General features: G+C 42.1%; 1 long non-coding RNA gene across 1 annotated transcript; it reads right to left on the reverse strand.

Moving 5' to 3' along the window:
- Positions 1–666: 666 nt before the first annotated feature.
- Positions 667–26566, reverse strand: LOC308486775. Its single transcript, XR_013991295.1, has 3 exons — positions 26482–26566; positions 6099–6154; positions 667–4104 (listed from the first exon to the last, which is right to left on the reverse strand). It is a non-coding gene; the product is annotated as an uncharacterized lncRNA (long non-coding RNA).
- Between the last annotated feature and the right edge of the window lie 901 nt (positions 26567–27467).

Raw genomic sequence — 27467 nt, forward strand, 5'->3', positions numbered from 1 at the left:
CCCAGCAGCAGTCAGAGAAGGAAAGAAAACTGTTTTTTTTCATTTTAAGAATGTTTATTAAGAAATATTAATTAGTAATCCTTGGAATATCAAAAGCAACCAGTTCCTCCAATTTCTATATTGAGTTTTAGCATATGCCAGTGACGCCGTTCTCCTCTTGTCAGGGACTGGCAAGCGGAACATCCCAGAAGACATGCAAAGCACTGAGCAGCATGGAATTCCTCCAGCGACTTAGAAGGACAATACAATCCAGAAAGGCAAGACTGGGATGCAACGGATGATGGAGTTTCGCTTTTGTTTAAAATGTTCTCTAGTGCACAGATTTCCTGCATGGATAAGGGGCAGTGGGGAAGAGGCGCGAGGGGTGGCAGCTGGGAATCGCTGGGATGCCCTCTGATTCTTCATCCTGGGAACTGGAGCTGGAGCCTGATCCCTGGAGTCGTGGCCCTGTGGACAAAGCAGGGAATGGGCTGTGACTGGCCAAAACCTACAGACAGAACGTCAGGTCAGACGCACATTCAGCTGCCTCAGCCACACCAAACATTTAGAGGCCTATCCAAGGCAACTAGCCGTGATGGCTACACTCAGCCTCCTCGGTTTCGGGGAGCAATGTTTCTGAAAGAAGTTGTAAGAAGCCGCAGGTGGGGAGAGTGTTCCTACGACTCCCAAAAGGTATTTCCCCATGCCCCAGTGCCAGAGGTTTGTCACGTCTCTCCAGGGATTTGGCCAGAATAAGGTAAACGTTGGGGAAAGGCTCCTTCCACGAAAAGAAAACAGAGATATCAGCAGGCGCCTGGCTCCCTGCCAGGGGCAGATGAAGGGGGCGCGGTCCACCCCGGGTGTCATCACGGTGGTGGTAGTGACAAAATTACCGTACTTTTCTATCTATAAGGACCCCCCCCCCCATGAATAAGATGACCTCTTTTGGGGGGACTATAATTTATTCCAAACTTAAAAATAGAAAGCGTGAACAAAAGAGGTTTAAAGACTCTCTCAAGGAAATCTAGAAAAATATAGTATAAACACCAACAACTGGGAAACACTGGCCTGTGAGTGCTCCAATTGGAGAACAGCCTTTACCAAAGGTGTCATGGGCTTTGAAGACGCTTGAACTTAGGACGAAAGGGAGAAACGTGCTAAGAAGAAGGCACATTTGGTAAACCCTCACTGGGATCAACTCCCACCCAGAAACCTATGTCCCCACTGTGGAAAGACGTGTGGATCCAGAATTGGCCTCCACAGTCACTTACAAACTCACTGTTAATATCATGTTCGTGGAAGACAATCTTACTTGGCTAAAAGTGATCGCCAAAGAAGAAGAAGATTGGTGAGCTTTACTAATGGCAGAAAAGGCAACAGCCTGATTTTGAATAGCTTTTCTTAACACAGGGACATCTGATTTCCAACAGATACCATCTAGTTTGTTTGTAGCTGATATTTATCCTCAAGCAGCTGAGCTATGTCTGTACAAAGTCCGCACCCCAATCTTCAGATTAATAATTTTAAAAGTGAGTTGGCAAGCGCAGCGTTCATGTGGTCAGTGAAATATCTGGGTACAAGGCAGGGAAGGGAGGGAAAGGAAATCGGCACAATAGTAATTTGTGGCACATTGAGAACTTTTAGAAGCAAATAAATGCTTTTGTATTGTGTATTGTAGCTTCGATTAGCAGCAGCAATTCAGAGAACTGGACAATATGTCGAGCTGCTTCTGTGGCATTCCCAAGTGTGCCTTTAGTAAATGAAATTGCTTATTATGACTGTTTTTTAAAAAATTCATTTGCTCCAAGAGATTTTTTTAGTGATGCTTTCTCTCTATAATTCTTATTTGAACCGGACTGAAAATGCAACTATCTAAAGGCTAAAAGGAGTGCAAGCTGTGTTTCTAGCTCCCCTCCGCCCTGTGCTTGTGATTTTGTTGTATTTGTGAGGGTTTTTTGTACAGTTTCTGGTGCATATCTGACCAGAGTCATGACTCGTGAATTGTTTGTCACACTCTGATATGATCAATTTTGAGATCCTCCTACGCTTGCAAAGCACAGTATCGGCGTCGAATCCTGTATTGTTTCATGCAATGCACAATGGCAGAGGAAATGAGCAGACGTTTGGGAGGAAATTACATTTTTGCCCTTGGAATGCTATCGTTCAAGCTTTCCTGAAACCTTAAATCCATTTCATATGCACTAATGACTTTGCAGCTACAGTTAAGCAAGTGCCACTGTCCTGAAAGCTGATCAAGACTAATGTGATCATAAAGCACAGCAGAGATAACAAAATGAACTGCAGTCAACGTCCCCACATGATGTGCCTTTTGTGCTAGTCTTAAGAGCTTAGTGCTTCAGTTCTGCTTAACATTTGCAAAGGTGGCAGAAAGCTGGGCCATGATAGCTTTTCACCGGGAAAGTTTGCAGGGCCTCTTACTGCCTGCTCCTAGGTCTTGCTGACACAATAAAATTGGATCCGAGCTCTACCATTTCGACTGAAGACCAGTGTCTGCAAATTAGCACCTTTGCTCTCAGTACCATCTTTAGAGATTTGAGACATGAGCACGAGAGACGGAGCCTTCTCTGTGTCAGTTCCACAGTGCTGGGAGGTTCTGCCTGGTTAAAAATCATTGGGCTGCTTCTTTGCGTGACTTTGGCTAAAGTTCTTTGAGTGGAGGGAGGAGGGAGAAACTTTTATTTTGATGGGATTTTAAAGTATGGCTGCCAGAAAACCCTGCTCAAAATCGTGGAAAACCACTGCCAGTTAGTATATAGACCATGGGTCAGCAAACTAAGATCCGCGGGCTGGATGAGGCCCAATTGCCTTCTAGATCAGGCCTGTGGATGGTCCAGGAATTGCTGCGTGGATCGCCATTGCGTGGTTCGCCAGCGCATGCGTTCTTTCCCCCTCCCTCTCCCTCACATGGCAGCACTTTTCTCCTCAGGGACAGAGCAATCTTGTCCCATGCCAGGCTCCATTGACGGTGGGAGTTGGCTTGCCCACCTGCCCGCCTCAGCAGGGCAGCACCGTGAAGGGGGCATGTGACGTCAGCTCCCAACTGCTGCTGCATTTTCTTCCTGCTCCTCCTCCCTCTCCCTCAATCCGCCCTTCCTTCCTTCTCCGTGCCTGTTTCCTGCACCGCTTCCTTGCACACTTCCTTCGTTGCTGCCTGCCTGCCTCCCTCCTTCCTTCGTTCCTCCCATGGAGTTCAGGCGGGTTGTTGCACCGGCCGCGGCAGCCACTTGCGGGTTGGCGGGCGGCTCTGTCTTCTTCTCCGCAGTGCCTCTCAGGAAGCAGCAGCAGCAGGTGGTGAGTAAAAGCTCCGGCGACCCCCCAGTTCCCCTACCTCCATCCATGGCTCCTCTGCCAGGGCTACTGCTTCTGTCTTCACCGGCCAACACATCCTCCTACCCTGCCACAGCACCTGGCTGGCTGGAGAAGCCCAGCTGTGGCTATTGGGACGACAACTGGGACAGGTAAAGCGAAGCATCTTCAGGCCTCTTTGTGGGTGGGTGAAAACCGTTCTTTCTTTTTTTTCAAAATATAGTCTGGCCCCCCACAAGGTCTGAAGGACAGTGGAACGCCCCCCTGCTGAAAACGTTTGCTGACCCCTAATATAGACAATACCAAGCTAAAAGCAGACCCTCTAACTTTACCCTATTTTCTAGGGACAGTACTGGATTTACAGAAGCCATCCTAGTTTCTGATTTGATCCTGGAATATTCCACATTTCATTAAGACAATGCTGGAGGGTATGGAGTTATGTAAGCCAGGCAAATAAGTAACTATACAACCTTTAGAGGACATCTGAAGGCAGCTCCGTTTAGGGAAGTTTTTAAATGTTTACTGTTTTATTATGTTTTAATAAATGTTGGAAGTTGCCCAGAGTGGCTGGAGGCAACCCAGTCTAATGGATGGGGTATAAATATAAATGTTGTTGTTGGATAGGCCCTATTTTCATTGGAGAAATGTTGGAGAGTATGCTTCCTGTGGTCCTATGACCTTTTTCCACCTAGGACATAAAGTGGTTGGGGGGGGCTATTCTTATGTGGAAGCAAATAAATGATTAACCCCATCTTCCTCTCATAGTGTAGCCTTGTTCCCTATTGAGATTCCCTGTGGCTGTATGAGAGACAGAGAGAGAGAGAGAGAGAGAGAGAGAGAGAGAGAGAGAGAGAGAGACTCAGACATTTTGTTCCTTAATTTTGATTCTGGATTTTCTAAAGGAGGATCTGCCATACTCTGGTAACAAAGACAGATGTTTCAATATTCAGAATCCTTTTTTAAAAAGCATATTGTCTAGTGAATAAATACTGTTCTTCTGAAGGAACATGTTTTGGCATCAGCTGGATGTATGAAAGAAACTATCAATGAATTAAGAAACAGCACATTTTTTAAATAATAACATCATTTAATTGGAATTGCTTCAACTGAAGAAATGATGTTGCTGTGACATCACTGTCAAAGATTTTTTTTAATTGAAAAATCCTTCAGTTATTGAGTAATAAAGTGATTGTGGCTTTAAGTAAGGTTGGGGAAAGGATATACACATAATCGACCTCAGCTACCTAAATACCTTGATACACTACAGGGGGGGAATGCTTGCAAAGGTAATCATTTAGGTGTTCCTCTCATCATTTCAAAGAGAGCTGAACTCTCTTTTCACTCTAAGGTCCAAATCAGACTTCAAAATAAGATCTGTTTCTTTCTATTACTGAATAAATCATTGTTGCGGCTAATACTCCTGTCTGCTTGCACTGACTCTTTGCCATTTCATTTTGCAGGATTACAAAAACCACAGAGCTATTAAAAGAAGTGTCGTCATACCAATTTGTTACTGATCAGTAGAGCACTTCATTGTAATGCAACAGATTAATATAGAATGTGCAGACAGACACAATGGAGAACATCAGCTGCATCTCTTCTTCCAGAAGTGAGTTTGCATTAATCATTGAGATCAGGAAGCCTGTCACATTGTGAGGAGTTTTATTTTCTACCCCACATTTCAATAATTAGTACTCAAGTTTCAAGTTTCAAGTTTATTGCGGCCAAAGCCAGTGACACTAAACACCACAAGATCAGACAACAAGAAATCAGCAACAACTAATAATTAGTACTGCAAAACCATCATCTTAACAGAATGAAATAAATAAATAAAAGTGTTAGTTCAGTTTCCTGTGTGCTTCTATCTACCTGCTGCTTCCAGGATAACTGGAACAGAAATAGCCATAGATCAATCTATCAATCTATCAATCTATCAGTCTATCTATCTATCTATCTATCTATCTATCTATCTATCTATCTCATTTCAAATTTATCCCTGGGGATTATTGGACACGACACAAGAAGCATCCTGAAATTGAAAGGAAAGGTAGGATTCTAAGGCAGATGAAGAATTTGTCTCCTCTCCAACCAAGAGATGAGCATGTTGAATGCTTTCTGGCAGAGGATCCTCACATATCCTGGAATCATAGGACTGTAGAGTTGGAAGAGACCCTGGGGGTCATCTAGTCCACCCCCTGCAGGGCTGATTTGTCAATCAGTGTGACACTGCCAACAACAGCTCCTGAGCCGGAAATCATTTTCAGATTAGACACTCTCAAACATGGGCTCAGTAGTGACTGGGCGTGGTGAGCTCACTACCCAAACTGAAGTTATTGGAATATGCATTAAGATGCATCCTATATTTTGCACCTCGAGATCTACTATTTTAGAATTATTTTATTTATAAAAAATATTGATGTCCTGTCGCATCATAAAGATTTATCGCAGTGGTTTGTAACAATATAAAAAACATATGGGGGGCACAGCTGGAGAGGGAAGCAGCAACTGCCCCCTCCAGCTAGCAGTGGTGGCCAAACTTGGCCCTCCAGCTGTTTTGGGACTACAATTCCCATCATTCCTGACCACTGGTCCTGTTAGCTAGGGATAATGGGAGTTGTAGCCCCAAATCAGCTGGAGGGCCGAGTTTGGCCACCACTGAGCTACAGCAACTTTTCAAGGCAGCCAACATTACAAGCCTAGCAAACGTATCTTATTTACACGGTAACAGTTTTCATCTTCTGGATCAGAACTCTGATACGCAACTCATGGAGAACTGCATTTATCCTACATACCTGGACTTTTGTTTTGTTTTCTTCATATGTCCTCTGTGACGTTATCACAGAATCTCCTGTATAAGAGTAAAGGTTAGAAAAGGAACAATCACCTTCTTGGAATCTGTACACGTGCAGCACGATATAAGGTAGCAGAATGAATTATACTAATTCATCTTGCAGATAGGAGATAATCTCCTCAGTCTGACTGTGGAATATGTTGTCCTATAATGCTATGCACCCCTCACCTGCAAGGGCCTTCCTTATTCTGCATTTTCTGTAGTGATGCACAATCACTTTTGTTGTGAGCCTTTCTGAAAGCCCATTAGGACTAGTTTAGCAAGCTCTGGATGTCCAGAAATACCTACGTTTGATCACATCCCACACTCATTGGGGTTTAGGTCAATTCTGGAGCTCATGCCAGTAGGCCAAGAGACAAATTCATGGAGAAATATCTTGCTTTTTACCAGAGTGCTGCTGAAATTTCCAATCCTTATAGTCACCCAAGATTTATCTGCAAATAAAAATCTTGACTCTTGAAGAATCATAATTAAAATATAAATGTTTCAGAGAGAGTTGGTTACATTTCATGGTTAATGCTTTTCTTGACCTTGATCATTTACATCTATTTCCACAGAGATCTGGGGTTTTCCTCCTTCTCCCATCAGGGTTGTTCTGAAATTGGTACATGGTTTTTATGACCACATGCTAAAAGCCAATCAATATCACGAAAGGCGGAGAGTGACACTGAAAATGCCCATCATTTCATCAGTCGATTCCAATGATGAATAAGTTGGTATATGCAGCAGAAAAAATAGAGGTGATATATATCATTAAACACAGAGCAAGCACATACTCTTGATTATGATTTAGGTGGATACTGCCCTAGGGTAAGGGTGGAGAACCTGTGACCCTCCGTAGTTGTTAGACTACAGTTCCCATCATCTTTGACTATTGACTATTGAAAGCCTCAACACACACCCTCCAACATTACTCCAGTGAAAATAGAATAAGGAAAAGCAGGACGTTCCTGGATCAAATCAGAAATCAGGATGGTTTCTGTAAATCCAGGACTGTCCCTGGAAAATTGGAATAATTGGAAGGTCTGTCAATGTCTTCCACATGTGTCAGGAAGATTTTGGGCATCACATGGCAGGACAGAGTCTCAAACAAAGGTGTGCTCTCCCAAGCCCACATTCCCAGAATGTTCTCACTCCTGTCTCAGTGACGTCTACACTGGCTTGGTCACCCCAGAGGACAGAATCACACTTCAAAACGACCTTGACAGATTAGAAAACTGGGCCAAAACAAACAAGATGAATTTTAACAGGGAGAAATGTAAAGTATTGCACTTGGGCAAAAAAAATGAGAGGCACAAATACAAGATGGGTGAAACCTGGCTTGAGAGCAGTACATGTGAAAAGGATCTAGGAGTCTTGGTTGACCACAAACTTGACATGAGCCAACAGTGTGACGCGGCAGTTAAAAAAGCCAATGCAATTCTGGGCCTCATCAATAGGAGTATAGCATCTAGATCAAGGGAAGTAATAGTGCCACTGTATTCTGCTCTGGTCAGACCTCACCTGGAGTACTGTGTCCAGTTCTGGGCACCACAATTCAAGAAGGACACTGACAAACTGGAATGTGTCCAGAGGAGGGCAACCAAAATGGTCAAAGGCCTGGAAACGATGCCTTATGAGGAACGGCTAAGGGAGCTGGGCATGTTTAGCCTGGAGAAGAGGAGGTTAAGGGGTGATATGATAGCCATGTTCAAATATATAAAAGGATGTCACATAGAGGAGGGAGAAAGGTTGTTTTCTGCTGCTCCAGAGAAGCGGACACGGAGCAATGGATCCAAACTACAAGAAAGAAGATTCCACCTAAACATTAGGAAGAACTTCCTGACAGTAAGAGCTGTTCGACAGTGGAATCTGCTGCCAAGGAGTGTGGTGGAATCTCCTTCTTTGGAGGTCTTTAAGCAGAGGCTTGACAACCATATGTCAGGAGTGCTCTGATGGTGTTTCCTGCTTGGCAGGGGGTTGGACTCGATGGCCCTTGTGGTCTCTTCCAACTCTATGATTCTATGATTCTATGATTCTATGTGCACAGAATGGAAGATGTCAGGATCCCCAAGGATGTGCTCTATGGGGAGCTGGCTTCAGGCACCAGGCCTGTTGGCTGACCAACTCTGCACTACAAAGATGTCTGCAAACATGGCATGGAGGCTAGCAAGATCAATCTTGCTATGTGGTAATTCCTTGCAGATCACTGTAGTACCTGGAGACAGACAGTGAGGTTGTGTATCCACAGCAATGGCCAGAGGAGGAATGACTGCTGGGAGGAACACACAGAGAAGAAACGCCATGGTGCATCTGCAGCAGCATGACCAGACACCTTTGTGTGCCCCAACTGCAACAAAACATATATCTCCCATATTGGTCTCTATAACCACAGCAGGTGCTGTAACTTTCCAACAGTTTGTCTTCACCCTCAAAGCTGCACTTCTCCATTGTCTCCCAAGACAGATGGGTGAAAGCAGCAACAGTTAACCACCATCTTAAAGTGGATCTTCGAGAGCTATTAAAAATCACAGAGGGACTTTGTTTTTGCAACTGAGCGAACAAGACAGCCAATTTAAACACTAGTTTCAATAGAAGAATGTTATGTTTACCACCCACTTAAATCAATGGGACTTGTGGGTGGCTCATATTGCCTGGCTGTCACTAAATGCATTGAAACTGTGGACATTTTTGAAAGGCTTTTGTCTGGTTGGTTTGTTTTCTTGGACAAGGAGTTCTTCACATATGACAGAGCATGTTTTGAGCTGCACTTTGGAAATGGATAGCCCATTGTTCTAGCTATCTTAAACTCTTATGGCCCAAGAGCCACTCATTTGCCACTTACCATCTCTTGATAGTCATTTTGGATGTTTTTGTTGCTGTTCAGCTGCTGATAAGGACCATCTGAGAGTCAAGCATTACTGGTGTACTTAGACTGTCTCAGAAGCTGGATTTAATATTATCTTGGCAATCCACTCTGCACATGGTAATGTGGTATTACTTCTCTTATGGGGTGTTAGGGTACACTTGGATGTTGCCACTCATTAATTACATTCTTTAAGCATTGATGCTATTATTTAATTAAGCTTCTGCCAGTAAGAATGAGCACACAGAAATCCAAAGAAGGTTTCATAGCTGAACTTTCTTTGGTTCATTTATAGCTCATCAGTTGTAATCACTTCAGTATAAGTGGCAACCCATCTTTCTCTCTCTCTCCCTCCCTCCCTCTCCCCACCCAGCAGCCAATGGGGTGAGGGACAGATCACTCTTGCCAAAGGTCTGAATTGATAGTTTGTAGCTGCTTTTTGAAATGGGATTAAGGTCCACAAATGACCCTAGGGTCATAGATTGCCTATCCATGGTCTACATTGACTGGAAGTGACTCTTCGGGGTTTCATTTCTCTCTAGAGCTACTTGCAGATGCTTTTACATGCTGGTAAACATAACAGGCTGTTTTTGACTATGTAAGAGAAGTTTCAAACACAATTCAACATATAATATCTCACACAGTGTAATTTCATAGACCAGCACACCATGCAAACAGAACATATCCAGAGAAATTAAAGTCCAATGGATGGTCAGGAGATAAAGTCCATTCGGTTCCTAAATTGGCATATTGGCAATAACCAATCATCCTTGTCATGCCATACCTTCAAGTTTTCCATCTGATCTGATATCTATATACAAGGAACGTTAGAATCCTCAAAGCAATGATACATGGAAGATAATCATACCATAAGATAAGCATACCATATTGTGGTATGTGGTGCTTATGTACCTTGTATAGTACAGTCCTAAATGGGTTAACCCATAATGCACACACCATACATTTAAAGCAGGCTTCCTCAAACTTGGCCCTCCAGATGTTTTTGCCCTACAACTCCCATGATCCCTAGCTAGCAGGACCAGTGGTCAGGGGTGATGGGAATTATAGTCTCAAAACATCTGGGGGCCCGAGTTTGAGGAAGCCTGATTTAAAGCAACCTGCAAAAAGCTCAAATACTGGGAACTGTACTTTACTCCTTGGAAAGCTACAATTCCCAGTACACTTGACAAACTTTGTTTTAAGTGTATGATGTGTGCTTTCTTCATTGAACAAGGCCTCCACACATAACATCCAAATTCCATTCTTCTAATCATTTGCTTGCCACTGAAAATGAATAATCTGTTTCTTTCCCATCAGAGAAGGTAGTTTTTCTTCCTACAGTGGAACAAAAAAAATCATATACTCTATTCTCAGTGAAGCTTTGTTTCCTTCCACCCTAAAGAGAATCCTTTTTTTAAAAAAATGCCCTTAAAAATTATTATTTAACAGCAAGCTGCTTCTTTGTTTTTCACATCACCTGAGGTGATGAGATGAAGAGGGCCAAGGAAAGGTCCCTCGAAGCACAACAATTACCTTTGGAGATGCGCTCCAGAAAATGCCAACTAACTGTCAGAAATGAAAGCAAGCTACGAGCAAATTAGTTTGGCTAAATAACACAGAGAATCTCCCTCCTGCCCTAAAAGCATTATTTTAAAAGGTGGGGATGGGGGGGGGGGGAGGTATTGCTCATCCCTCCTGCCTTTTTCTAGGTCACCTCAGAACTTCAAGCTGCATCAGAAAGCTTGAAGTAAAAGTGCTAAAAAAGAGTCTGCGTAGCGTTATTGATCATTCTGGAAGTGGGAAGTACAAAACGCTATTACGACAAGCTGAGCCACTGAGGTCTGGAGGCGTAGAACCTGCAGGAAGTCCTGCAGCTATTAAGCTAAGAAAGGTCACTACAGAAACAGGAAGTGCCAGACACTCTTCAGTGCTTTCCTCCTCCTCTGGTGTCTTTAAATCCTGATTAGCTGTCAAACTTTGCTATCACTTCCTAAAAAGGCAGGGATTGGAAAAGAGAGATGTCAGTTATAGCTACTGGTTTAGGGGAAAGGTGTTTGCTGCAGTTTTGTGAGGCTCAGTGAGTATCAGAGCTGCCATGCACCCAAATAAATCACCACTTCTGATTAGGGATATGGGGGAAATTTGTCCACTTTCTATCTTAATGTAAACCTACCAAATTTGTGCTTTTGGAACTAGTGGACAAACTGAGACACAACATTTTGGAACTAGTGGACAAACTGAGATGCAACATTTTTAGCTGAAATTTGCTGCTGAACTACCACAGGCCTCAGTTTAGCAACTGCCCAACATTTATCTGAATTTTGTAATTTCATAAAGACGCCCAACCGAATAAAGTATGCAAAAAGGTGCACGTTAGTGAAAAGTACAATTAAAATGTGCATATTCATGAAGATAGCATTCATAAATGCATTATGTCAAGGGACAATTGCATATACCAGGCCTATTTGCATATAAAACAGGAGAAATTTGCATACAAGCGCTTACAAATTTTCATGCAGACTTATCGCAAATGTATGTATCAATCACAGCAGGGTAATAGGATGCATAGATCAATTCTTTTTAAAAAAAACAAAAACTGGTGTTAGTGTATTGTGGCATTGTGATGCAGAATGCAAGAAGGAGCTCTGTTTGTGAATAGGCCAACAGATGGCAAGTGTACTCAAAGGTAGCTTACAAGCCAGAATATAAATAGCAGTGGTAAACCACAAGAGAAAATATGCAATAGAACAAATCATTAAACAAAGCTACTTTAACAGGCTCTTTGTTTTCCCTGCAAGTGGTTAAAAAGACCCTTTCAATAATTATATAATAATGATATATGCCTATAATTATGTCTGTGCATATGTGTATTTATTGCATCTATTTCCCACCTTTTCCCCAATGAGCTCAAGGTGGCATACATGGTTCTCCCCCTCCTCGTTTAATGATGATTTAATTCAATTTTGATTTATGTCTTAGAACTCAGTCTTGTAAAAATAAAAGACAACTGTTCATGACATCCACTTGTTGAAAGAAGATGAGATGATGGGTGTCAGTTTGCATTTCTTAGTGCAGAAAGTATTGATCTGATGTGTAGAGATCTTTCCTGTTCTAATTAATTCAGGAGGGTTCTGGAAGCTTCTGGAAGCTTCTTTGTGTGAAAGAAACAAGCAGAAGGTTCATGTTGTTTGGGTTATTCTTTTAGAGAAGCTGAGTACAGCTGGTTTAAACTGGTTCTGTTATCTGTTTCAGTCAAGGTCATGCTGACTATAAAAATAGGCCAGAAGGAGCCCGGGTTTCACTTTCTCTTTCTATCTCTCTCCCTCCTAGTGTGGTGTTCTGTACATAGTATGCTTAGTTATTGTAAGTTCAAGTTAAGTCTGCTGCAAGTGGATTTCTTATGGACAGTGCCAATCCTGAATATATTGGCTTTGTGACCATTATGTTCATTTGCCTTCAGTAGCAGTAAAGCTCTTCTGGATGAAATATAATTGCCTCTGGTCTATTTTGGGGGAATCCTGCAACGTGTTTAAGTTTTTACTCTGCTAACTATACATTGGAATCTACTCTGGATCAATAGTGAGTAGAATTCCATGACATGGGATTCCAGGTTCGCTTCATATTTTGCTGAGCTACATATTCTGCAGAGCTACAGAGTCACCATCACAGCTTACCTGGATGGAGATGGGGCAGGGGAAAAGTGAACTTGAGGCTGTGGGGGCATACCAGTACGAGCACCTGCTCAGCCCTGACCTCACCACAACCCTGTGCCACCTCATGCAGGTAAGCTGTAGTGATGCTGGTGTCAAAGATGTACCTTTCCAGCTCCTCCACACAGCACACTGGTTGCTACTGTGTGGCCTATGTGCAAGTCATGCATGAGCCAGGCTAAAAGGTGTATGGAAACTCAGTTGCTCCTTGCTACCTTCCTTTCAAAGGAACTTACATGTTGCCTCCTTTTCCCAGAAAAGAAAAGTGGACTCCACTGTCTTTTGTTGAAGATGTTTACAACCAGGAAGGTCTGTATGTGTGGAATGGCAAACTGGTCCCAGTCCCTCAACAATGATGTTCCAGAATGCTATGAAGGTTCCACCAAAGTACACAGATGAAGGAGTAGAAGGGGAATCCAGATAGCTTGAGCCATGCTGCAAGCTACCTGGTCTACCTAAGATCACACCCTTGTTGCCTGAATGGGAGTGTTCTTGTCCCACCCCTTGCTGGGGATAATAATAATAATAATAATAATAATAATAATAATAATAATAATTTATTATTTATACCCCGCCCATCTGGCTGGGTTTCCCCAGCCACTCTGGGTGGCTTCCAACAAAATATTAAAGTACAATAGTCTCTTAAACATTAAATGCTTCCCTAAACAGGGCTGCCTTCAGATGTCTTCTAAAAGTCTGGTAGTTGTTTTTCTCTTTGACATCTGGTGGGAGGGCATTCCACAGGGTGGGTGCCACTACCTAGAAAGCCCTCTGCCTGGTTCCCTGTAACTTGGCTTCTTGCAGCAAGGGAACCGCCAGAAGGAGAAGGCCATCGACGCTGGGCCTCAGTGTCTGGGCAGAATGATGGGGGTGGAGACGCTCCTTCAGGTATACTGGATAAGGATACAATACTTCCCCAGCTTCTTATTTCAAGGACAGGTCACATGGCCCAGCAAGGCCAATCACACCAAGGCATGTGTATCCCTATTTAGGGCACAGAATTCCCCGAAGCTGACCTCTTCTGATGTGGGCCCGTTTAGCAGCATGAAATTAGCTGGTTACCCATTCAGGGGACCAAGTAACATTTTCCGAGGGGTGTCCCATGACGAGCTGTTGGAGCACCCATTTCACCTACTCCACACTGCTATTTATTTTTCCTGGGTGGTTTTTGGCTTTAATGCCACAATGTAGGACAAGTAGTTTTGCCCAGTAGAGGAGACCTGGGGATTTCACATTCTACCTCCTCAGATCTGACTTGCCCTCAAGGGAGCCAGTTTAGTTCATAGTTGCCCACAAGTAGCCAGACAACCTTCGATCTGATCTCTGCAGATCATCTATAGAGTAATGAATAAAGCTGTGACCATTTAACCACACATATCTCTCATGTCTTCATTCTAGGTGTGTGGACAATCAGAAATCAATATATGACTCAATGAATATCTCTCTCTGAACATATACATTGTGAACATGTCTCCTGCACAGTTCCCCAGAAGAAAAGGACATTTTAAAGCTTACCTTCATCCACCGTTAGACTGCGATCATATACACTTACCTGGGAGTAACTAGCATTGAACTAAATTGGACATACCTCTGAGTAGACATGCAAATGACTGTCCTGTTAATTTCACTATCCTTTATGGCAAATGACCTTAAATAAAGCTCCTTGCATCTGTTTGCCTACCAGTGTCCCCTGGTGTTATTATTGGATAGCTTTCCTCATAGCCACCCAGAGAAAATAACTATATCCATTTCAGCTGATTTACAACCAAAATAAATACAGTCTGCTGTACAAATATTGAGTTTTACCCACAGTTAATCAATGTTAGATGAGTTTATCAGTTCTTTAAAGAAATTCCAGGAAGCCATCAAAAGTGGGTTGTGACTGGAACAGGTAATAAAGAGGCTAGACACCAATATATGGATTGAACTAGGTCCACAGACTCCGCAAACCCTGAAATAGTACCTCAGGTTAAGAACTTTGCTTCAGGATGAGAACAGAAATCGCACAGCAGCGGCAGCAGCACAAGGCCCCATTAGCTAAAGTGGTGCTTCAGGTTAAGAACAGTTTCAGATTAAGAACAGACCTCCAGAATGAATTAAGTTCTTAACCTGAGGTACCACTGTATATCCTCCATCACATCAGGCCATATTATGCATGCTTAGAGAGCTAGTAGGACCTGCTGTGACAAGTGGGGACATTGTGGAATATACTGACCCTACTGAAGACCATGAACTAATCCGTTACAAAAAGTACGGTAGACCAGAATTCTCTAAGGTGTGTTAGGCCATTTGTATTGACTATTTTGTTTGAAAGACATAGAAATGATAAAATACATAAAACAGAATAAAGTACATTGAAGTGAAGCTCTGCTTCTGCACATGACTCTGGCATGATGGGAAGTCTTGCTTCTAAGCTTTTCTCTGCTTCTGCACATGCTGCACAACCCGTCCTAATACCAAGACATTCCCTCATCACCCTAGAATGTTCTGATCAGTTCCCATTGAGTTCATGAAACATTATACCCTGACCTGTTCTTAATGCATTGCTGACCACATCTATGGAACGTGATTGTTGTATTCTTTCATGTTATGATCAATCATTAGTAATTGTTTTAGTCTTGCTATATCAATCATTAGTTATAATTTAATTAGGAGGTTTCATGCCTGTCTAGTTCTGTGCTCCCTTTCCCAGCCTTTAATCTATTGGTGATTAATGCCTATATGTAACCTTTGCTTTGTACTTGTGTTAACCAATCAGCAACAAGTTGCTTTGTGTTTGTGTCAACCAATCAGCAACGAGCGCACCTGTGGCAATGTTGTAATATTCAATAAAAGAGTCTTCTCGGGACTTGCTCGAGAGATGCCTCTCACATGACACTTGCTACTCGTCTGTCGTTATTTCAACCCAACAGTACATTGCAAAGTTAAAATAATTATTTGAAACAGACATTCTGTCAGATAAGAGTTTGCTTCCCTGAAGAATTTAACTTGCCATTTCCAAAAACATTTCCCCTTAAAATGGCTGCCCCAAAGGCAAAACAGACCACTTTTCAGAGACATAGGGTGACCTATCCCCTAATAAAAAGTTAATCAAATACCTAGGCAATCTCCTAACTGGGAGATTTAAATCTTCAAACAAGGCTGTTCTTAAATCCTCATACATTGGGCAAACCAGTAAGCAGTGGCATAAGTCTTCATGCACATTACACCCACATAGGGAAACTCTCTCTTCATAGGAGATGTAAAATATGTATACATTTATTTTTATTTTTTTTAAAAAGTGTTCTGGTTCCTTTTTAAAAACAAAGAACTGCATCACAAAATTCAGATAATTGCGAAATCCAAAGAATAATTACTTTCTGATCAGTAATCAGCAATTGCATCTTGATCCAGGAGGTGTGAATTTAGACAGTGTGCTTATAAATGTGGACTAAACAAAATTTCCTCCATCCCTATTTCTTATAGTCCAGTATGTTATTAATTATTTCTCTTTAAGCAAATCCCAGCCTTATTAGCATTATCATTTCCTTTTTGTGTCCTTTCCTGCTAAAATGAAATGTTGAGCTAGGGGAAAAATTAAGTATTCTTCTTGTCTCTTTTCACAGAAAATGTCACAAATGTCTTTACAGGAGATGATCGTGTAAGAAAAGTCTAGTGTAGTAGCAAGCAATGTATGTTCAATAGCTATGTATCAATTCCAATGAAATTATCTTGATAAACATCTGAATGATGTTCTCAGATTATTCAGTTGACCATTATAAAAAGGAAGCAAATTAACAATGGCCACCCATGTTGCTGCAGTAGTTATTTTATTGTTATAGTGTGGCAGACGCCATAAAAAAATTGATACTTGCCATCTTCTATCATTGTGGCTCTTTAGGACACTTAGGATGGGGAGCTTCAGATATATGTGTTCTACAATTCCCATCAGAGGTGATGATTGGCTATTCCAAGTGGGACTGATGGGAGTTGGGCTCCAAGAACATATGGAGGGCCACAGGTTTTCCACCCTTGTCTTGGGAAATGCCTGACTGATATGGGCTTCTCACGTACTATACAGTAGAAATGCAGCCGAGAAACAAACCATGAAGGAGAACTTTATGAAGGCATCCATACCAGCAAGACCACGTGAACTGGACCTTCATCATATTTTCATGATGGAAGGAAATGAACTAGAAACAGTAAGGGTGATGAATATGACCAACAATTTTTGTTCGTACTATAAAGGTAAAGGTACCCCTGATCGTTAGGTCCAGTTGAGGACAACTCTGGGGTTGCGCGCTCATCTCGCTCTGTAGGTCAAGGGAGCCGACGTTTGTCCGCAGACGGCTTCCGGGTCATGTGGCCAGCATGACTAAGCTGCTTCTGGCAATCCAGAGCAGCGCACAGAAATGCCGTTTACCTTCCCGCCGGAGAGGTACCTATTCATCTACTTGCACTTGATGTGCTTTCGAACTGCTAGGTTGGCAGGAGCTGGGACCAAGCAATGGGAGCTCACCCTGTCACAGGAATTTGAACCACCAACCTTCTGATCAGCAAGCCCTAGGCTCTGTGGTTTAGACCACAGCTCCACCCGTGTCCCTGTTGGTACTATAAAAGGTAAAGGGACCCCTGACCATTAGGTCCAGTCGTGGCCGACTCTGGGGTTGAAGCGCTCATCTCACTTTATTGGCCGAGGGAGCCGGCGTACAGCTTCCGGGTCATGTGGCCAGCATGACTAAGCCGTTCTGGTGAACCAGAGCAGTGCACAGAAATGCTGTTTACCTTCCCACCGGAGTGGTACCTATTCATCTACTTGCACTTTGACGTGCTTTCAAACTGCTAGGTTGGCAGGAGCAGGGACCGAGCAACAGGAGCTCACCCCGTCGCAGGAATTCAAACCACCAACCTTCTGATCAGCAAGTCCTAGGCTCTGTGGTTTAACTCACAGCGCCACCCATGTCCCGTTGGTTCTATACTGCAGCCTTATTCTTTGATTCATAATGTATCTGCTGAAGTCCAGCCCATCATGCATATCAGTTAGGGTAATTAGCTCATCAGCATGATGTGGCAATCTTCTTCACCTCCTAAATTCAATGATCCAAATGGGGAATAAGGCATTCAGCTTTGGCTCCGCATGGAGTTATGGCTGAATTGTATACTTAGAGCCTTCTAACTGGTGTACAGGTAAAGACTCGATTTCATTATTCCTCATTTCAAAAGCAGGTGGGTTTTTGTTTCTTGGGGTTTTTGTTTCTTCTTCTTTCTTTCTTTTTAGCAAAATACATATTACAGAAGAACCAGTGTAGTTCTTTGTGGAATCAGTAATCCTATTCTGTATGCAGCAACATGACAGAATTAGCGGACAGGTAGGCAAACGACTATTATTATCTTAAAGGATTAGCCCAGTAATCCAACGACAGAAAAGACTTTTTAAAAGGACACACACTCAAGTCTCATTTTCTCATTAAAAACAAATATGGTTTCCTCCTAATAGTTTCCAATGTGTAATAATAATTATAATTGGAGCATTTTTGTTGTCGTTGTTGCAAACTTTAGTTCACATCATCTTTATCTGTTTTTCCATCCAGAATATACCATGCAATTGATCAACATTTTCATATTGGATTATTTTATTTGCACATAAGGGGCATCTGTGAGGCACAGCCACTAAAGTCAGCATTCTCAATGAACCTCTCATAAATTTATGCTGTTTTGTAGACTATTTAACTAGCTGAAATGTTTCTCATAATTTGGGGAAAATGGGCTATATGGACAACACCTGCATCAGAAATTTGGAAAGAAAGTGAAGCATGCTAAGTCAATAATCTTACCCTCTACATCATAAATATTTCTTTGCGAATAACGTTATTATTAACATTATCATCATAACCCTCCTCTTCCTACTGTTCACCCTAAGGTTGGAGTGTGAGTTAGAACAATTACATACATAATTTTATTTGTATGCCACCTTCCCACAGTTCCAACCATGCATAAGGCGGCTTACAAAATGAAAATATATATACTGGAATATATCCATAATTATAACATGGCAAAAGTAGTCATGAACAATAAATAAAACATTAAAAAATGCACAACCAAACTGAAGAATTTCCACATAAATCACAACTTCAAAGAGAAATATACAATAAACCAAAAAACCCAAACAACACCCCAGCCCAAGAGTCTGTTCAACAGTCTCAGCATTTGTAGCTGTGTCCAGTCAGTACCCAACTAAATCAACGTGTGCATGGAACAACTTCAATAAGCGCAACATCTGAAGACATAGCACTAACATAAAGGACAATAAAAGACAATGAAGCATATACTACACCATGTCTTCAATCTGGCCTTACCCTCATGCTCAGAGACAATCATTTATGGGCCCATTAAGACTTGTATTACAGTGGTACCTTGGTTCTGGAATGTAATCCGTTCCGGAAGTCCATTCCAAAACCAAAGCGTTCCAAAACCAAGGCATGCTTTCTCATAGAAAGTAATGCAAAATGGATCAATCCATTCCAGACGTTTGAAAAACCCCCTAAAACAGCAATTCAACATGAATTTTACTATCTAACAAGACCATTGATCCATAAAATGAAAGCAATAAACAATGTACTGCAGTCGCACAATCAATCAATTGGTAGCTGAACTGGGTTCCACACAGTCACAGAAGCAAAACAAAAAGAGCCGCAGAAGCAAAAACACAAAATAACAGACAGACCTCAGCGTAACACTCAGAACGGAAGTGTGCCACTCAAATCGGAAGTGTAGCACTCAAAACAGAGCATGTTCGGCTTCCGAAAAAAGTTCACAAACCGGAACACTTCTGGGTTTGCAGTGTTTGGATTCCAAGTTGTTTGAGTACCAAGGCATGTGAGTACCAAGGTGTGGTGATCACACAGGGACCTTGGACATTTCACCGTCTATTGATCCCTGTGCCACCACTTTATTTCTCACTGCCACCACCCAGGCCTTACCTGGTACAATACTGAGTCCAGTCAGGGTTAAATTGGAACATAAACTTCTGTTTATTTATTGCAGTTTATCAGTCAATTGCAATCATGGGGTGTCTATCCAGTCCTATAACTTCCACTACCTGCTCTCACTCACTAAACCACCTCTCAGATATTTACTTGTCTTCCTAGCCCCTAACTGTTCCTGACTCAGCTTATTTCGCTACACTAACTCAGCCTACCCCCAGACTCTATCCCAATTCACTCCCACTTCAGCCAACCAACCAACTCCCAACAAACTCCTCCCTTTGCTCCTCCCAGAGCTGGTTTTATAGCCCCTCTGACTCCACCCCCCTGGGTCCTGATTGGGTAACCTGTTTAACTATTTCACCTCCAGCACTCTCATATGTTAATCGGAAGTGTAACACTCAAAACGGAGCACGTTCGGCTTCCGAAAAAAGTTCGCAAACCGGAACACTTCTGGGTTTGCAGTGTTTGGGTTCCAAGTTGTTTGAGTACCAAGGCATGTGAGTACCAAGGTACCACTGTACTGATATTATACCACACGCGGACTTGGGTGGGACAAAGAGTGCCTCTGTTATCATTGATCACGAAAGTATTATAATGCGTTCAAAAGAAAGCTGGCATTTCATATCTTCCCAAAGAGTCTGGCATATGCCCAGTGTTTAGAAATGATTTCTTACATAAGTTATGAGTTTTCAAGAGACCTGAGACCTTTCATGTCCAAGTCTCAGGGGTGCTAATTAAACTGTGACTGATAATAATCTTGTCTTCGCATGCTGTACTCCTCTGTTCTATCATGTACAGGTGTTTGAACTAATGAGAACGCTCCCTGGATTATCTTCAGGGTTTATTCTTATTATTTAAAGACAACAGAGCCATGTATACCTGAATTAAAAGCACATTTTAGTTCCAAGGAAAACAATAACAACAATACTACAACAACAACTCAGAAACAGTTCCTGCCTTATATAGAACTCCCTCCAAAGGTTGGGCCACTTATTTTCAGTATTTGAAAGGGCTTTGAAAACCCACCTTTTCCAAATGACTTTTGATATACTTTACTTGGTTATGATTTATTGAGGTTTTGTAGCTGTTTTATTGATCATTTGTTGATTTTATCAATGTTTTATCACTGTGCTTCTGGATACGGTTTTTATACTGGTTGAATTAGATTTCAATGTATTGTTGATTTCTTTTTCATTTCATGTTAGCTTTTTTATACTATATTGTTTTTCTATGGTTCTAATTACAATGGTACCTTGGTTTTCGAATGTTTCCATTGACAAACGTTTCTGAACTTGAACGCCGTAAACCCAGAAGTAAATGCTTCCATTTTCAAACACGCCTTGGAAGTCAAACTTCTGAGGAGTCTTCCGTATTGAGTCTTCCGTTTTGAGGCTTCCATATTGAGTCTTCGGTTTTGTTTCAGAACTTGAACGGTCTTCCAGAATGGATTACGTTGGAAAACTGAGGATTGGTTGGCTCCAGAGATAAATATTTAAATACTAGTTAAATCAATCAATCAAGAGTTCTACCCAATGATCCTGTGCCACTCTCACAACAGATTTCCTTGTGCACAACAGATGTCTCTCTTCTCTCGTCTGCAACCCCCCATCCTTTGAATCTGGTCAAAAGGGTTGGGGGACCCTCTGCAGCAGATTTTGCGAACATGCAGATGGAGGAGAGATAGGGGAGACTCATTTTATGATCAGAGTTTCATTTTTACAGTTTTGGATACAGCCTCAAGTGATAGATTTCAATGGAACATTCCCTGGCAAGTGTGTGCAGACGATGGAGGTCTTAGCTTTTCAACAATAATACACAGATGTTTCTGAAAATCTTACATCTCTATGAGACTGGTATTAAACATGGATCTGATGTTCACATGAATAAAAATCTTATTCACTATTCAACTTAACCCCACCCCCCTCTTCCTCCAAGCGCTTAACCTGGTTTGCTGTTCCCAACCTTTCAGGTCCAGCTAAGGTTATTGTCAATGCTGGGTTCAAAATGGTTTGATTTAATTGATTTAATTACTGTCAGAAAGGGCTTTGTCCCCAGTGTTGTCATCTTAAATCAGAAAATGGTGTTAAGATGTCAGTGCAAGTAAAGTGTTTGAATGCAGATCTGCAGAGATGCTTACATCAAAATATCACTCGGGGCTAAGGCATCGCAAAGCTGTTTGCTAACCACTGAGATGATAGTAAACATATCAACAAGAATTGTGTCCAACCCATATGCATTCAGCATTATGCAGACATCAGAGAACTAGAGAAAGCCGCAAGTGATCACCTTCTGTATTATCCCGTCATCTACAATGGATGGCTCATATTAGAGTTGCCATCAAATTGTGCAAACAAGTGGAATCATACAATGGATCTGGCAGTGTCTACTTGGAGCAATTTTTTTCAAGGGATTTTAAGTGAAATTATGAAAGAGTTTGAAGAGGACTAGATATACTTCTTAGGAAGGTGGGTTTCCAATGCCCTACCTAAGACCCTTTATTGTAGGGTGTTAAATTTCATTGTAAGTGTGCTGTAGTTGTTTTCTGATCTTCACCAGCGCTTGCATGCCCTTTAGGAAGTCCATGACTGCTACAGCTCTCCATGCAGTGGACAAAGACTTTCCTCCATTGCATCGCTGACAATTTAATTTCCCAGAAGATGGAAGAACCAACAAGGGGATCATCTATTTTGGACCTGGTCCTCACCAATAGGAAGGAACTGATTGAAGTGGAAGTGCTCAGAAACTTGGCAGGAAGTAATTGTTGTTCAATGTCTTTACAAATGACTTGGATGAAAAAATTGAGGGGATGTTCATCAAATTTGAAGATGACACCAAATTGGGAGGGGTAGCTAATGCCGCAGAAGGCAGAATCAGAATTCAAAATGACCTTAACAGATTGGAGAACTGGGTGCAAGCTAACAAAATGAATTTCAATAGGGGCAAATGTAAGGTTCTGCGCTTAGAAAGGAAGGACCAAATGCACAAATATAGGATGGGGGACACCTGGCTTAGTAGCTGTACATGTGGAAAGGATCTAGGGGTCTTGGTGGACCACATGCTTAACATGAGTCAACAGTGTGATACAGCAGCAAAAAATGCTAATGCTGTTCTACACTGCATCAACAGAAATGTAGTGTCCAGACCAAGGGAAGTAATAGTGCCACTCTGTTCTGCCTTAGTCAGACCACACTTAATAATAATAATAAATTTGGAATACTGTGACCAATTCTGGGCACCACAATTTAAGAAGGACGTTGACAAGCTGGAATGTGTGCAGAGGACAACAACCAAGATGATCAAGGGTCTGGAAACTAAGCCTTTTGAGGAGCGCTTGAAGAAACTGGGAGGAGACTGAGAGATGATAGCTATCTTCAAATATCTTAAGGGTTGTCCATGGAGGAGGGAGCATGCTTGTTTTCTCCTGCTCTGGAGGGTAGGACTCGAACCAATGGCTTCAAGTTGCAAGAAAGGAGATTCTGACTAAACATTCAGAGGAAAGAGCTGTTCAGCAGTGGAACAGACTCCCTCAAGAGGTGGTGGACTTTCCTTCCTTGGAAGTTTTAAAACAGAAGTTGGATTCCCATCTGTCATGGATGCTTTAGCTGAGGTTCCTGCATTGCAGAGGGTTGGACTAGATGATCCTTGTGGTCCCTTCCAACTCTTTGATTCCATTGTTCTGTGTCTACTCAGAAGTAAGTCCTGTTGATTTCAATGGAACTTACTTTCAAGGGAGTCTGTACAGGGTTGCAGCTCTAATGTGTGATCCCAGCCTCTCAACTGACTAGAAGGGATCCCTTTATTTATAGCACCTCAAAAATGTGCTGACACCTTCACCACTGGTGGGAATGTGTGAAATCTGAGTCTTTATTTCACTCCACAAATATACTTCTATTTCCCAATATATATAGTACATGTTTGAGACATTTTATTCACATAAAGTGTATCACGGTAATTTTTTGGCAACAGCTGTCACCCTTTTTATTTTGGAAATCCTACCCAGATATGCAAAGTTGACATACATTTTAATATGAAATTTACTTTTTATATATAATATATATTTTTAAAGTACAGATTCATGGACACTTGGGTTTTTGTGTTTATCATCTAACATTTATGGATAATATTAATGTATGTTTTAAATACCATGTAAACTGTTTAGAGCTTTCAGCAATTAAGCATATATGGGTTTTATAAATAAATAAGCAAAAGTCCTTTGTTTGTTGTGCAGATCGAAACCATTATATGCAGCTGGCTTATTGCACATTCCGTGCATATCAAGTAGTTCTCAAGCCGAATACCTGCCTAGGACACCTATCCATATCAGCAAATTTGCTGCACCTGACTTATCCAAGAGTTTTCATGGTACAGCTGCATTCTCCTGCATTCCTATGCTGATGCAATCCTGTCTTCCATTCCTAGCTCCCATCTCCTGGTTCCTTAGCTGGACAAACTAAGTGTGGCTTAGAGCCTAGAAAAGGACTCTGCCTCATTGCATCTCACTCCAGTTGCCTCCTTACAAGGACACTGAAGTCCTGTAGCACCCGTGATTTACCATGGCTATGGATGCCAAAATCTGCCAACTGGCGCAGCCAGTTCTTCGCACCAAAACCAAGTGCCCTTGCAAAGGTTTACCAAGGCATTTCCTTATATAATACAGGGTGCATGTTTTCTTATTGATTTTTAATACTGAACATTCTGTTTTCCCCCAGAAAGGTGCACCATCTAAAGTAAATCCTATTGTGCGTACAAATTGTACAACTAGCACATTTTAACTACTACAGATAGCTTTGCAGCCGCATTATTGCTTATCCTAAAATCCCTTTTGTTTCACATCGCTTCTGTGCCGTGTAACTATAAATAAGCTAATAGCTCAGATTCTATAGTTATATAATGCTATTGCAATTATGTCTCCAGTGTATCAAATCCATGCAAAATGCATGCCCTATTCCTGCTTCAGGGAAGGAAAAGCAGGGAAGCATAAATATTTCAAGCAATGCTTTGGGCAAAGATGGTATTGTTCTGCCCCTGCAGATGGTGCTATATCACAACATTTTCCTTTGTGATATCAGATCAGAATATACTGATTGCTCTAGCTTTGATCTTGCCATTATATATGGACGGATTTTTTTTTATTTTTAAAAATGCCAGATTTTGCACAGGAAAATGTCACTGTGGGCAAAGTCCCAATGAGATGCAAAAATTTACGCAGAAAATCCCAGTGTTTTCATACATCAAAACACGCGATGCTCACAGTGCCCTCAGTCTTTGAAGCATTTTGTTAAGAACTGGTAAGAGATCTCCTGTTTGCATTCCCTTTTATTGCAAGGCAAGGCAAAAGTCCCCTGTGCAAACCCTTCTTGATTTTGTGCAACTTCCACCTGTGGCTTAAACATCAGATATCCATGGTGGATTCTGGCTGTTGACTGTGGGGCATGAACAATTATTGGGAACAATTGTTCCCAAGCAGAACAATTATTTTTGCTCCAGAACTCAGACCTTTCATTTCCCCCTACCAGTTATTCCCTCTTACAATTGTCTGGTTGGAAGAAGGAAGGATTGTAGGTCACACTCACACTGTACATTTGAAAAAAAAATGTGGGTGGCACTGTGGTATAAACCACTGAGTCTCTTGGGCTTGCCAATCAGAAGGTTGGTGGTTTGAATACCTGCGACGGAATGAGCTCCTGTTGCTCTGTCCCAACTCCTCCTAACCTAGCAGTTCAATAGCACACCAGTGCAAGTAGATAACTACCTGCTGTGGCAGGAAGGTAAATGGCATTTCTGTGCAGTCTGGTTTCTGTCACGGTGTCCAGTTGTGCCAGAAGCGGTTTAGTCATGCTGGCCTCATGACCTGAAAAGCTGTCTGTGGACAAACACTGGCTCCCTCGGCCTGAAAGCGAGATGAGCGCCGCAACCCCATAGTCGCCTATGACTGGACTAAACTGTCCAGGGGTCCATTACCTTTTATTTTTACCTTTTATGTACATTTAAAACACATGGATTCACTCAAAGAATCCTGGAAACTGTACATGGCTTCCCTCAAAGAATCTTGGAAACAGAGCTAAAATCCCAAGCACCCTTAGCAAACTATAATTATCAGGATTCTTTGGTAGAAGTCTTCACACAAAAATCTCTACATATTTTCTTGGTTGGAGAACTAAAGGACAAAATTTAGAGAAACAAACCAATTCCCTCCTTCTTGTCTACCCACAATAGTGGGGGGAGTGGTCTTCCAAATGTACGAGAATGGGCATTGCAGGTTGCTGAGATATCAGTGACATGAAGAACTGACTACAATGATGAATGAAGGGAGGTGTTTTTTTATAAAACAATAATAATAATAATAAATTTTACTTATACCCCGCCCTCCCCAGCCAAGGCCGGGTTCAGGGTGGCTAACAAGCAATAATAAAAACAAGTTGAATGAATACAACTTAAAAACAAGATTAAAATACATTAAAAAATTGAAACATTAAAATGCAGTCTCATCACAGGAGGAGAAAGGAAAAAAGAAAGAGGGGTAGGGAATCAAATTGACTCCAAGCCAAAGGCCAGGCGGAACAACTCAGTCTTACAGGCCCTGCGGAAAGAAAGCAGATCCTGCAGGGCCCTGGTCTCATGAGACAGAGCGTTCCACCAGGCCGGAGCCAGTGTTGAAAAGGCCCTGGCTCTGGTTGACAACAACAACAACCTCTGTTTGTTTAAAGCTGGAAGTTTTTTATACGTTGATATAAATATCTGCTTTGTAAAGATCCTCATGTGGATGCAAAACTGCTCTTGATTCCAGAAAATATATAACATTACATAGCATCCAGCAGCCAAATTGTGGAATACATTATCATCTGAGATGGCTCCTGGTTGGAATTATTGGCGTCTGTTGTGCAGCTGCCTGGAAAAGAGTAGACTGAGAGGCAAGGGCGCCAACTTGCTCCCCACATTGTGGGGGCCTGGCATCACCTGACCTGTCCCACCCCCACTCGTTGCCCGTTCTGCCTCGCCTGTCCCATCAGCACTTGCCTGCAGGTGGGGGGCGTGGAGGGCAAAAATCACCTTCATTGCCTCCACCCTGTGAGCCAGTGCTCACCCGGAGGCAGTGGGGGATGGTGGCCCCCTCAATATTGGTGGCACTGCCCAGAAATATTGAGGGGGCTGAAGCCTCTTCCACCCCTATAGTTGACCCCACTGCTTAGACATATGATAGCCAAATTCAAACATCTCAATGGCTGTCACATGCAATATGAAGCTTGTTTTCTCAAGCTCCAGGGAGCAAGACCAAGCTAATGGATTCAAGTAACGAGAATGAAATTTCCAACTAAACATCAGGAAGAACTTTCTGGTGGAAAGAGCTGTTTGACAGTGGAACAGATTCCCTCAGAAAGTGGTTGATTCTCCTCCACTGGAGGTTTTTAAGCAGAGGTTGGATGGTCAACTATCATGGATACTTTAGTTGATATTATTTCATTGCAGGATGACCCTCAGAATACCTTCCCACTCTATAATTCTATGAAAAAGGTCTACATGGTGCCAAATTTATCCTTGCTAGGCTTGCACCAAGTCCTGGTGCATTGGAACAGACAGATGATGGCTATTCCCACAAATGCAAACTTTCCTCTTCTTATCTCAGTACAAACAGTGGTGGCAACAGCAATGATATCCATGTCACACTAAGGCTTGGTCTGGGGCTAATAGTCCTGCATGCCTGGATCACTCATTTGCAAGCAGGATCTCTTCAGGGTACTGCAATCCTTTATTCCCTTTCAACCCAAACACTTTCTGATAGAAAATCATCC

This window comes from Podarcis pityusensis (genome assembly GCF_964106645.2).
Source record: "Podarcis pityusensis genome assembly, chromosome: 10".
In the NCBI taxonomy this organism is placed as follows: Eukaryota; Metazoa; Chordata; class Lepidosauria; order Squamata; family Lacertidae; genus Podarcis; species Podarcis pityusensis.